This window comes from Scyliorhinus torazame, chromosome 8, assembly GCF_047496885.1.
Source record: "Scyliorhinus torazame isolate Kashiwa2021f chromosome 8, sScyTor2.1, whole genome shotgun sequence".
NCBI lineage: Eukaryota > Metazoa > Chordata > Chondrichthyes > Carcharhiniformes > Scyliorhinidae > Scyliorhinus > Scyliorhinus torazame.
The window spans coordinates 51,760,338-51,771,912 of NC_092714.1; the positions used below are offsets into that span (position 1 = coordinate 51,760,338).

An 11,575-nucleotide genomic window follows, 5' to 3' on the forward strand; every position below is an offset into this window, starting at 1 on the left:
AAGACCGTATGTGTGATCTGAGGCTGTCTTGATAATGTGCTTTAACAACGGGGCAGATAGGGGTTTTCCACCGGCTGAAACAAAACCTTGAGATTCCCACAGGGATAGGAATTCTGTGAAACTGTTGCACACATACAGGCTGTCCGAGTGTATGTCTGCGGGAGTTGGAAAAGAGTCGGGGTGCTGAATTACATAAGCTATGGCTGCGAGTTCTGCTGCTTGTGGACCTAGGTGGCCGGGCAATTTTAAAGAGATCTCTTCTAGTGGGCGTCCCTGCGCGTCTTCCACGTAAATTCCACAACCCGTAATTCTAACTCCATTTTTGATTGTGAAGGAACCTTCTGCATAAATTTTCAAAGTATCCGCAGTGGTTTGGGAATTCTGTGTCTTACTGCCTGCTCGTGGGTGTAGTGACTTTGGGATAAAGGGTCTGTGTGGTTTTGGGCGGCTATGACCTGGCACTCAGGTGGGGTCCCTGCATATTGGAGATTATCGGCTAGAAGTCTATGGTTTTCGTGCGTTTTACCGCAATTTCCCTGTCAAAGTATACACCAGTATATCATGGTGCAGACACACACTGATGGACACACAGTGGGACCAATCAACATACACAACACTGCAGCCAATCACTAGTGAGAGCACACGCACTATAAATACAGGGGTCATCAGAGTTCCCGCTCATTCGAGTAGCAGCTAGCTAGGAGCACAGAGCTCACAGCCTGCAACAGATTCACCATGTGCTGGGTGCATCAACTGGTTAGGACAAGGCAAAGGTCTTTAGTTAAAGCTAGTATCGTATTTACCCACAGTTCAAGTATGTTTAAATAGTTAGCCTTTTAATAAAATAGTGTTGCACTACTTCAAGTGTTGGTGGCCTGTATGTGATCCAGAACACCCAACACATCATGATACCAGGCGTGGTTGCATACTAGCACTTCTTAGACCTACCTGCAAGTGATCTGCCTTCCGCCAGCATTCCGTCATCCTGCAACATGGGCAACATCAGCCCGCCGCCGCCGTTCCACATCACCGGCAACCTCAGGGCCAACTGGAAGGTTTCCAAACAGCGCTTCCAGCTCTTTCTCGAAGCCACGGACAGGGAGGGCGCCTCGGACACCAGAAAGATTGCTCGTCTCCTCTCCACGGCTGGGGACCATGCCATCCACATTTTCAACTCTCTCACCTTTGCAGATGACGAAGACAAGACGAAGTTCAAGACGGTTCTCCTCAAATTTGACACTCACTGCAGCGTAGAGGTGAATGAAAGTTTTGAACGTTACGTATTCCAGCAGCGTTTGCAGGGAAGGGACGAACATTTCCAATCCTTTCTAACGCACCTCCGCATCCTTGCGCAATCTTGCAGCTACGGGCCCACCTCCGACTCCATGATACGCGACCAGATCGTTTTCGGTGTTCAGTCGGACGCCCTACGTCAGCAGCTCCTCAAAGTAAAGCAACTCACCCTAGCGACCGCCATCGAGACCTGTGTCCTACATGAAAATGCCACCAGTCGGTACTCCCATATACAAGCGGCTGAAACGGTGCAGCAAGGTCCCCACGAGGCGGAACGGGTCCAAGTGATTGAGCACCTCCAGGGCCTCAGCCTGGATGAGGGCGGCCATTTCACGCACTTTTCGTGGACTCCCGCGCTTGTACACACCAAACGAGGGGACGGCGACGTGGAGGAACGTAATGCGCAGGCGTGAACCACGCATGACCTCGCCGCACATGCGCAGTGGCGCAGCGAACGTGCTGACGTCACAACGTGCGGCAAGTGTGGCTCCGCCCATTTAAAGCGGCAATGCCCCGTAAAATCTCAACAATGCCTACGATGTGGAAGACTTGGCCACTATGCTGCCTGCTGTCGAGCAGCTCAGCCTTCCGATTCATATCGCTTCAGCCAGCCCCGCAGGAATGTTCGGGCAATTCAACGCTTGTCCGATTCCAACCTCCCACACAGCAGTGACACCGAGGACCCGAAGGCGCCTTTTCGAGTCGGTGTCGTAATGAAAAACAGGCTGTCCCCGAAGCAAAGACACCAGCCGCTGTCGGTATACAGCATCGATCCAGACGATGAGTGGTGTGCCACCCTGACGGTCAACCGGTCCCAAATATGATTCCGCCTGGACACTGGTGCCTCCGCCAATCTCATGGTGTGATCTGCTTTCCAAAGCCTTCGTGTCAAACCAACCATTCTTCCATCGGCCTGCCAACTATTGGACTACAATGGCAACATCATTCCTGCTACCGGTTCATGCCAACTCGAAGTGATGCACAAGTCACGAAAAGCCATCCTTCCTTTCGAGATCGTGGGCTCCTCGAAGGACTCTCTGCTTGGCGCACAGGCGTGCAAGCTGCTGAACCTCGTTCAGAGAGTTCACTCACTCTCTCCTGATGACACGTCTGCCTTCCAGGACGCTGACTTCAGGGCGCAACTCAACGCCATCATCGACCAGCATCGCAATGTCTTCGAAGGCATGGGCACGCTCCCATATACTTACAAGATCCTACTCAAACAGAATGCCACGCCTGTGGTGCATGCACCTCGCAGAGTCCCAGCACTCCTCAAGGACCGCTTCAAGCAGCAGCTGCAGGACCGCCAAGACCAAGGAGTGATCTCCAGAATTACGGAACCAACCGACTGGGTCAGTTCCATGGTGTGCGTAAAAAAGCCTTCCGGTGAGCTCAGAATCTGCATTGATCCAAAGGATCTGAATCGCAACATAATGAGGGAGCATTACCCAATCCCCAAGCGCGAAGAGATCACATGCGAGATGGCTCGCGCCAAGCTCTTCACCAAACTTGACGCCTCGAAAGGATTCTGGCAAATTCAACTAGACAGATCCAGCAGGAACCTGTGTACCTTTAACACCCCTTTTGGCAGATATTGTTACAACAGGATGCCGTTTGTGATCATATCAGCGTCAGAAGTGTTCCACAGGACCATGGAACAAATGATAGAAGGCATTGAAGGTGTTTGCGTCTATGTCGACGACATAATCATTTGGTCCACCACCCCGCAGGAGCATGTCAGTCGCCTCCAGCGCGTGTTCAAACGCATACGGGAGCAGGGCCTACGTCTCAACAGAGCCAAATGCTCCTTCGGCCAGACGGAACTCACGTCCCAGGGGACCACATCTCCCGGTTGGGTGTGCGGCCGCATGCGGACAAGGTGGCTGCCATCACAGCCATGATAAAGCCAGAGGACAAGAAGGCGGTCCTCCGATTTCTGGGCATGGTCAACTTCCTAGGGAAGTTCATCCCTAACCTCGCCTCTCATACCTCAACTCTCAGGAACCTGGTCAGGAAGCCGACAGACTTTCAATGGCTTCTTGCCCACGAGCGCGAATGGAGAGAACTTAAAACCAAACTTACCACGGCCCCGGTATTGGCCTTTTTTGATCCAGCGAAAGAGACAAAGGTTTGACCGATGCCAGCCAATCTGGCATTGGAGCAGTGCTCCTGCAACGCGATGAGGCCTCATCATGGGCCCCCGTTGCATACGCGTCATGCGCCATGACCCCCACGGATCAGCGCTACGCGCAGATAGAAAAGGAGTGTCTGGGCCTTTGGACCGGTGTCGTCAAGTTTAATGATTATGTGTACGGCCTTCCCCAATTCACCGTCGAGACCGACCATCGCCCGCTGGTCAATATAATACAAAAAGACTTGAACGACATCACGCCTCGCCTCCAGCGCATTCTGCTCAAACTCCGGCTATACGACTTCCAGCTCGTATACACCCCGGGCAAGGACCTGATCATAGCCGATGCTCTGTCCAGGGCAGTCAACACCCGTGTGACCCAGCGGGATTCGTCTGCCAGGTTGACGCCTATGTGGCCTTCGTGGCCTCCAATCTACCGGCCACGGATGAATGCCTCGTCCAAATTTGCCGCCAATCTGCGGCTGACCCCCTGCTACAGCGTGTCAAGCGCCACCTAACAGACAGGTGGCTCAAGGGCCAATGCCCGCAGTTCTACAACATCAGAGACGATCTGGCGGTAGTCGATGGTGTCCTCCTGAAGCTGGACCGCATTATTATCCCGCACAGCATGCGCCAGCTTGTCTTGGAACAGCTACACGAGGGCCATCTTGGCGTGGAAACGTGCCGCCGACGGGATCGAGAGGCAGTGTACTGGCCCGGCATCAATGACGACATCGCTAACACAGTGCTCAGCTGCCCCACCTGTCAGCGGTTCCAGCCGGCCCAACCACGTGAGACCCTACAGCCCCATGAGTTGGTCACGTCCCCTTGGTCCAAGGTTGGCATCGACCTGTTCCACACGCTGGGCAGGGACTATGTTCTGATTGTCAACTATTTTTCAAACTACCTGGAGGTGGTACGCTTGCACGACATCATATCGTCTGCAGTCATCCGTACCTGTAAGGACACCTTTGCTCGTCACAGCATCCCACTCACTGTGATGTTAGACAATGGCCCCTGCTTCGCAAGCCAGGAATGGTCCAACTTTGCCAGGAGGTACAACTTTGTGCATGTGACATCCTGTCCCCTGTATCCCCAATCCAATGGCAAAGCGGAGAAGGGCGTCCACATAGTCAAACGGCTCCTCTGCAAGGCTGCCAATGCGGGATCCGACTTCTACCTCGTCCTGCTGGCCTATTGCTTGGCCCCACTGTCCACTGACCTGTCGCCAGTCCAGCTGCTCATGGGTCGCACCCTGAGGACGATGGTGCCGACCATTCACGTCCCAGACCTCGACCACGTTCCGGTCCTTCAACGAATGTAACTGGCTCGTGCACAGCACAAGGCGGCTCATGACGCCCGTGCAGCTGATCTCCCTGCTCTGGCTCCAGATGACAACGTCCGCATCCATCTTCCGGATCGCGGCTGGTCTGCAACCGCTGTGGTTCTTCGGCAGGTGGCTCCCCGCTCGTTCCTGGTGCATCTACCGGATGGTTCCATTCTGCGCCGTAATCGACATGCCCTTTGTCTCGTTCCGCGCTTGCTATGTGATCCTCCGCCAATGCCACGCCCTCCTGTTGTCCCTGACCTGGACTATGCGGAGATTCCGGTTACTCTGCATCCTCCTCACTCTGACACAGTCCAGCCCGCTCCTCAGCCGGTGGCCCCTGACCCACCCTTGAGGCAGTCAACCAGAATTCGTCACCCACCTCAGAGACTTATTTTGTGAACTTTGTGCTCCAATGGACTATCTGGTCTGTTCAGTTCTTCCGTGTAATCGTTCAAGAGGTTTGTATATAGTGTTCATCTCGGTATTTGTGTGACACACTGTTTTTTCTGCACCAGACACCTTCCCATGTAAATAGCTTAGTTTTATGTACATAGTCCTGTAAATATTTCGCACACACGTAGTCAGGAACATTCACCACACACTATTTATTGTCACGCAGGCACATTTTTTTATATAAAAGGGGGGATGTCATAATATACACCAGTATATCATGGTGCAGACACACACTGATGGACACACAGTGGGACCAATCAACATACACAACACTGCAGCCAATCACCAGTGAGAGCACACTGGCATCAGAGATCCCGCTCATTCGAGTAGCAGCTAGCTAGGAGCACAGAGCTCACAGCCTGCAACACAGACATTCACCATGTGCTGAGTGCATCAACTGGTTAGGACAAGGCAAGGTCTTTTGTTAAAGCTGGTATCGTATTTACCCACAGTTCAAGTATGTTTAAATAGTTAACCTTTTAATAAAAGAGTGTTGCACTACTTCAAGTGTTGGTGATCTGTATGTGATCCAGAACACCTAACACATCAGTCGCTGCCTTGTAACAGTAGTGTCCAGCGAGCTGCTCTGATTTGGCTGACTGAGCGGTCCTTTAATCTACCGTCTAGTAATAGTTGCGTGGGTGTGTGCTCGGCAAAGAGCGTGACTGGGTTAAGGCCTGTGATGTACGCAAAATACTGTACTGCCCAAAAGACTGCAAGCAAGTGCCGTTCGCAGGCTGAGAATCCTTGCTCTCCGGGGTCTAATACTGTTGAGGCATAGGCTACGGGTCCTAAGTGATCGTGTCGATCTTGCAGGAGTACTGCTGATAGGGTTCGGTCGGTGGTTGCTACTTCTATGGCGTAGGGCAAGTCAGGGTCTGGAACTTGTAAAGCGGAGTGCCTAGGGTGCATTTTAAATCATCAATGGCGTCTGTGTGCTGTGGAAGCCATTCCCATGGGGTGTTCTTTTTAAGGAGCTCTGAGAGTGGGGCTGCTTTGGTGGCAAAACCATCTGTATGATTTCTACAATATCCTACCAAACCTAGGAATGACCGGAGTGCAGTGACATTTTGGAATAGGGACAATTTAACGATGGACTCGATCTGTTTTTGCTCAATTTCTCTCTTCCCGTGGGTGATGATGGTGCCTAAATAAAGAACCTTTTCTTTAAAATCTGGGCCTTTTTGGGGTTGACCTTACATCCGATGGTTTGGAGTAGGACTAGTAATTCCGATAAGAGCTCTACGTGATACTCTTTTGTGACTGTTTGCAAGGGCAGATGGTCTACACATTGTATTAGGCATTCGGGTTGGGAAAATTTAGAAAGTCCGTTGGCCAATTTTCAGTGGAAAATGGAGGGGGAGTTATGGAATCCTTGTGGGAGGCATGTCCACATATACTGCTGCCCTTGAAATGTAAACATGAATTTATACTGAGAGGCCTTGTCTAACGGGACGGACCAAAAGCCATTGCTGATGTCCAGCACTGTGAAATATTTTGCCTGTACTCCCTGTTTGAGCATGGACGCGGGACCTGTGGCAAAAGTGGGAGCTGCGTAGGGGTTACCTTATTAAGTTCCCAGTAGTCGATCGTTAGTAGCCATGATCCGTCGGGCTTTTTTACGGGCCAAATTGGGGCATTATTTATGGACGCTTCTGGTCGAATAACTCCTTGGTCTAACGAACTGTTAATAACCTTCGAAATCTCACCCTCAGCTTGCTGTGGGAAAGTGTATTGCTTTTGCGGCTTTGGATCGTGACCTGAAATTATTACTGTACCTGGGATCTTCCCACAGTCGTGTTTGTGTTGTGCGAATGAAGCTGTGTGTTTTATGAAGACCTCTCTAATCGTGTGGTTTGCACTAATTGTTTGCGGATTAAACGAATAGTCCCCTACTGAACAAATCCTGTTTTCATAATCCCCTACTGTGAGTGCAGCGGGAGCCCTAGCTGTTTTGGCCTTTCGCCAGACACATTTCTTTACTGGGACAAACAAAAGGTTATGCGAGCTCATAAAATCAATGCCTAAACTGTGCTCTGCGGTTTGGGGTAAGTCAACTAAAACAATGGGGTTTTTGGTGCTAATGTTCCCTATCTGAATGGGTACCGGAGCTGTGATATATCCTTGTTGCATGTGGCTTGTGAATCCACTCGGGGTGATGGTGTCTGTGGTGGGCCATTTGTCCTGTTGAAACATGGTGGAGGACTTTAAAGTGGTGCGGGATCCTCCAGTGTCCCAAAGACAATCGACTGCATGTTCCCGGACTGAGCCTGCAACTACTGGTCTGCCTGTTTTGTCCCAACGTGTGTCACAGACCCAAGTTGGGGAGTGCGAACACCGTCAATCTGTGGAGTTAAACGCTAAGTCGTCTGAGTGGGCACTAACATTATGCATAGACTAACATTGTTCCTAGGTGAGGGGTTTGGTTGTTGGTATCCTTGCTGGTTCGGGGGTTTTCGGCAATCGCGGCCATAATGTCCCATGTGGCCACAATTGTAACAACCTCGTGGTGCCTGTGTTCTGGGGTGCTGTCCCTCGTGTCTACCCTCGTTTATCCATGCTGGGTCCTGGCTAGTCCTAACTGGGTGCATGTTTGCTTCTATATCATCCTGATCTGTCTGTCGGTGCAGGGTTTGTTCCCATGCTCTGGAAAGTCGTTTCAATACCCAAACTTCATTGTGTGTGTGGTCTGCGGGGTCATAGTTTACACAAGCCTTTTGACCTGCGTCTGTGGCATGCGAGACCATTTAGTGGTGTCCTCCTCATTTATGTGTGCGTGGTTCAATTGTCCGTAGACGACCAGCAAATGCGGTCGGATGTTCTCCCTTCTTTCGCCTGCAGGGATTTAAACCCTCGCCTTTGTATACCCGATGGCATCTAATATGGCTGTTTTCATTTCATGTAGGGTTCCTCCTGTTACATTTTGGGGTTCTGGCAAAGCTGATCTTGCGGACTGGCTACGGCTCATAACTATGAGCTTTACTTCCTCCCTCTCATCTAGGCCGTATATAGCTTTTTGTTGGCGCACCTCCTCAAAGAAGCTGTGCGGGTCTGCGGTGGGCTGGAATGGACTAATTTTAGTGCAAGCTTCTCTTAATTGGATTATGGGGTAGTGTAACCGAATATCAGGCTCATCCTGATCTGATGTTGTGTTGTGTGGTGACCGGATTCATGGGGGTCGAATGGGGGTGTGTGCTGCCTGTGCAGTCGGTGGTGCGGGTGCTTTTTCTTTTGGGGGGCTTGATTTTGATTTCCCATATTTTTGGGTGCTTTCGTTTAATTCTTGCCAATCATAGACCATAGAATTTACAGTGCAGAAGGAGGTCATTCTGTCCATCGAGTCTGCACCGGCTCTTGGAAAGAGCACCCTCCCCAAGGTCAACACCTCCACCCTATCCCCATAACCCAGTAACCCCACACAACACTAAGGGCAACTTTGGGCACTAAGTGCAATTTATCATGGCCAATCCACCTAACCTGCACATCTTTGGACTGTGGGAGGAAACCGGAGCACCCGGAGGAAACCCACGCACACACGGGGAGGATGTGCAGACTCCGCACAGACAGTGACCCAAGCCGGAATCGAACCCAGGACCCTGGAGCTGTGAAGCAATTGTGCTAGCCACAATGCTACCGTGCTGCCCTTAAATAACAGTGTTGTATCTGGCAACTTTGAAGCTGCACCACCCCAGATGGGACTTGAACCCACAATCCCTAGCTTAGAAGTCCAGTGCCTTATCCATTAGGCCACTGGGGTGGTACAAAAATGTGGGCAAACAATGTAAAGGTTCAGTTGTTCTGATTTTCCACCATTTCAACAATACACAAGCACACACGCAAAATCTGCAATCTTAAAATTATGACAAACTCCCCGTCGGGGAATTGAACCCCGGTCTCCCGCGTGACAGGCGGGGATACTCCCCACTATACTAACGAGGAAGTGATACTAAATCGGGAGCATCTTCCACATCAAAATCCTGCCCAAAAGTGTACCTGAAGCCATTCTGTACTGAGAGTAGCGACTGTAACCTTTCTATCTTCTGTCGGCATTTAGCATGGTCAACGGTACTCTGCCTCTGTTCCTTAGTGGAGCTGTGGAGCTCTCAAAGCTGCTTTTAAATCTGCGCATTTGCTAGTTAGCTGGGTGACCTGTTGTTCTGTTTCCTCTCTTACCAGGACTGCGTGCTGTGTATCTTGGTAGGCTTTATCGTACTGGGTCTGGAAGCTACTAAGGTGAATTAGACAAGATTGATGTGCACGTTTTACATCAGCCATTTCCTTATCTTTAGCTGCTAACTATTCCTGGAGTTGCTCAATTATCTTCTCGCTTCCGTTACTGTTTCCCTCGTTCTTTTCTCCCTTCTCAATTAACTGCCTACGGAGCGTCTTCATAACCTCCTCTGTGCCTCACAACTGTGCCAAACGGACACTATTGCCATCAGCTTTCTGACTTTCCCTATATTTTTCTTTTGGACCTCGCTTAGGTTCTCCCACCAAGTTTGTCCTATCTTTCCTGGACCTGACTCATCATTAGCGCATAAATTCGACCAAAGAGGCCATCCTTTCCCGTTTAAGTATTTGCTTAACTTTTCCTCTGATATGGGGCATTGCTCTGCTCTGTTGGTCGCTACGACCTTGGGTTCCTGTGGATTCGTCAATCTTTCCATTGCTTTAGTGGCCATTACTTCTCTTATCTCTTTCTCTACTTTTAATTTGGGACAGGGGAATAAGGCGGCGATTTGAACAGCAGGTATGGCCTAAGCTATCTTCCGGCTCACAATCCCTCGATAGTTGTACACAATTCTAACGAGTTTACCGTACTCTTCTTGTTAGGTATGCATGCGGGTTTGTACACACTTCCGAAATTTGGTTATTTGGTCGATATGGGACTTGGACTTGTGGTTCTTTCTCTTTCTCGCAATTGGATTCAAAGTTTGTGGGTTCTCTCGGAGTGACAAAGTCACTTCTAATCCCTTCAGTGGTCGCCAATAATGTTGCTCTATTAATAATGTTGGTGAACCCCAAGCCATCCCTTATATTGATCAAATGGCCACACAACCAGTTAGTTAGTTCAAAAGATGGTTTATTTACATACACAAGAGTTATCTCGACATGCAAACACAATATCTACTACGAGTTCAACTACACCTATCAGCTACAATAACCTATACTTAACTTTAGGGCGACCGGCACTGTGCAAATGGATAAGGCCTTTATCTGGATTTCACTTGGCTGGTTCAAAGAAACTGACTCTGTCTTTGCTGGGCTCATCCGTCAGGTAGCGATCGTTGGTCTTGAACTTGGCTGGCTGTACCTGCAACGATTGGGTTGGCACCGGCCGGATCCAAAAGAGACAGAACACATGGCTGTGCTCTCTTTTATTCCTCTGGGATTTCATGCTCTTTGGGGCAGTCCTTAACCTTGGACCCAATAGTTCGACAGGGCTCTGATCACTGTCTTCGACTTCGGCCAATAACAGGGCGGGTGCCTTGGTGGCTGGGCGGGTCCTCAGCGGTCATTGACCTTGGCAGTTGGGCTTTCTGAGTAGGGGAGTGGCGCCGATCAGTCTGTGGCTGTACCGGTTGCTTGATTGGAGTTCTATTGTCCTGGGAAAATGGGCCATTAAAATGCAAATGAGCGGGGGTTTCGATCAGGTCTGGTTACCTGTGTTTCAGATACACATAGGCTCAGTACCTGTCTGAATCCTGGGTTGGCCATAATTCCCATGGTCCTTTGCAGGTGTCCATCTTAGATGGCGACAAGAGTGCGGCCAAATACTGAGTATCCAATGGACTGCATGGAGAATAAAATGTACGAATTAAAGGAAAATGCTGTGGGCAGCAGTGTCAAATTGTGTAGCGAGGTTGAGAAGAATGAGGAGCGATATACACCATAATCACAGACGATATGAACTGTGACATTTTTCCAGTATGAAACAACTTCACAATTATTAGACAAGTTGATTTGTTACCTTCTGCCCCTGTTAGCTCAGAATTGAAGGTTTCCAAAATAAATGCAATGATTCAATTGCTCAGCATTGTGCTGCATACATCTGTCTCATTGGCAACATTATGGTGTTGGGAACATGGAGCATAAACGCTAGCCTCGACCAGCTGAGCTGAATGGCCTTTTTCTGTGCTGCAGAGTTGAGGTGACTCAGTTGGACTCTGTTAACTTCTTTAATGGGGTGAAAGTGGATAATATTTATACTTGTGGATTATACTTATATCACAGTTTAGAAATCAGCGTCACCCATTTAAAGCGGAGCGGATATGAAACAATTTTTCTGTCAGAGGATTGAGAGTCTGTGGAACGCTCTGCCTGAAAAGGTTGTGGAAGCAGAGTCTGAATATTTTTCAAGCAGAGGT

General features: G+C 49.8%; 1 non-coding gene across 1 annotated transcript; it reads right to left on the minus strand.

The window, feature by feature from the left end:
• Positions 1-9,074: 9,074 nt before the first annotated feature.
• trnad-guc (transfer RNA aspartic acid (anticodon GUC)) lies at positions 9,075-9,146 on the minus strand. Its single transcript has one exon. It is a non-coding gene; the product is annotated as a tRNA-Asp (tRNA).
• Between the last annotated feature and the right edge of the window lie 2,429 nt (positions 9,147-11,575).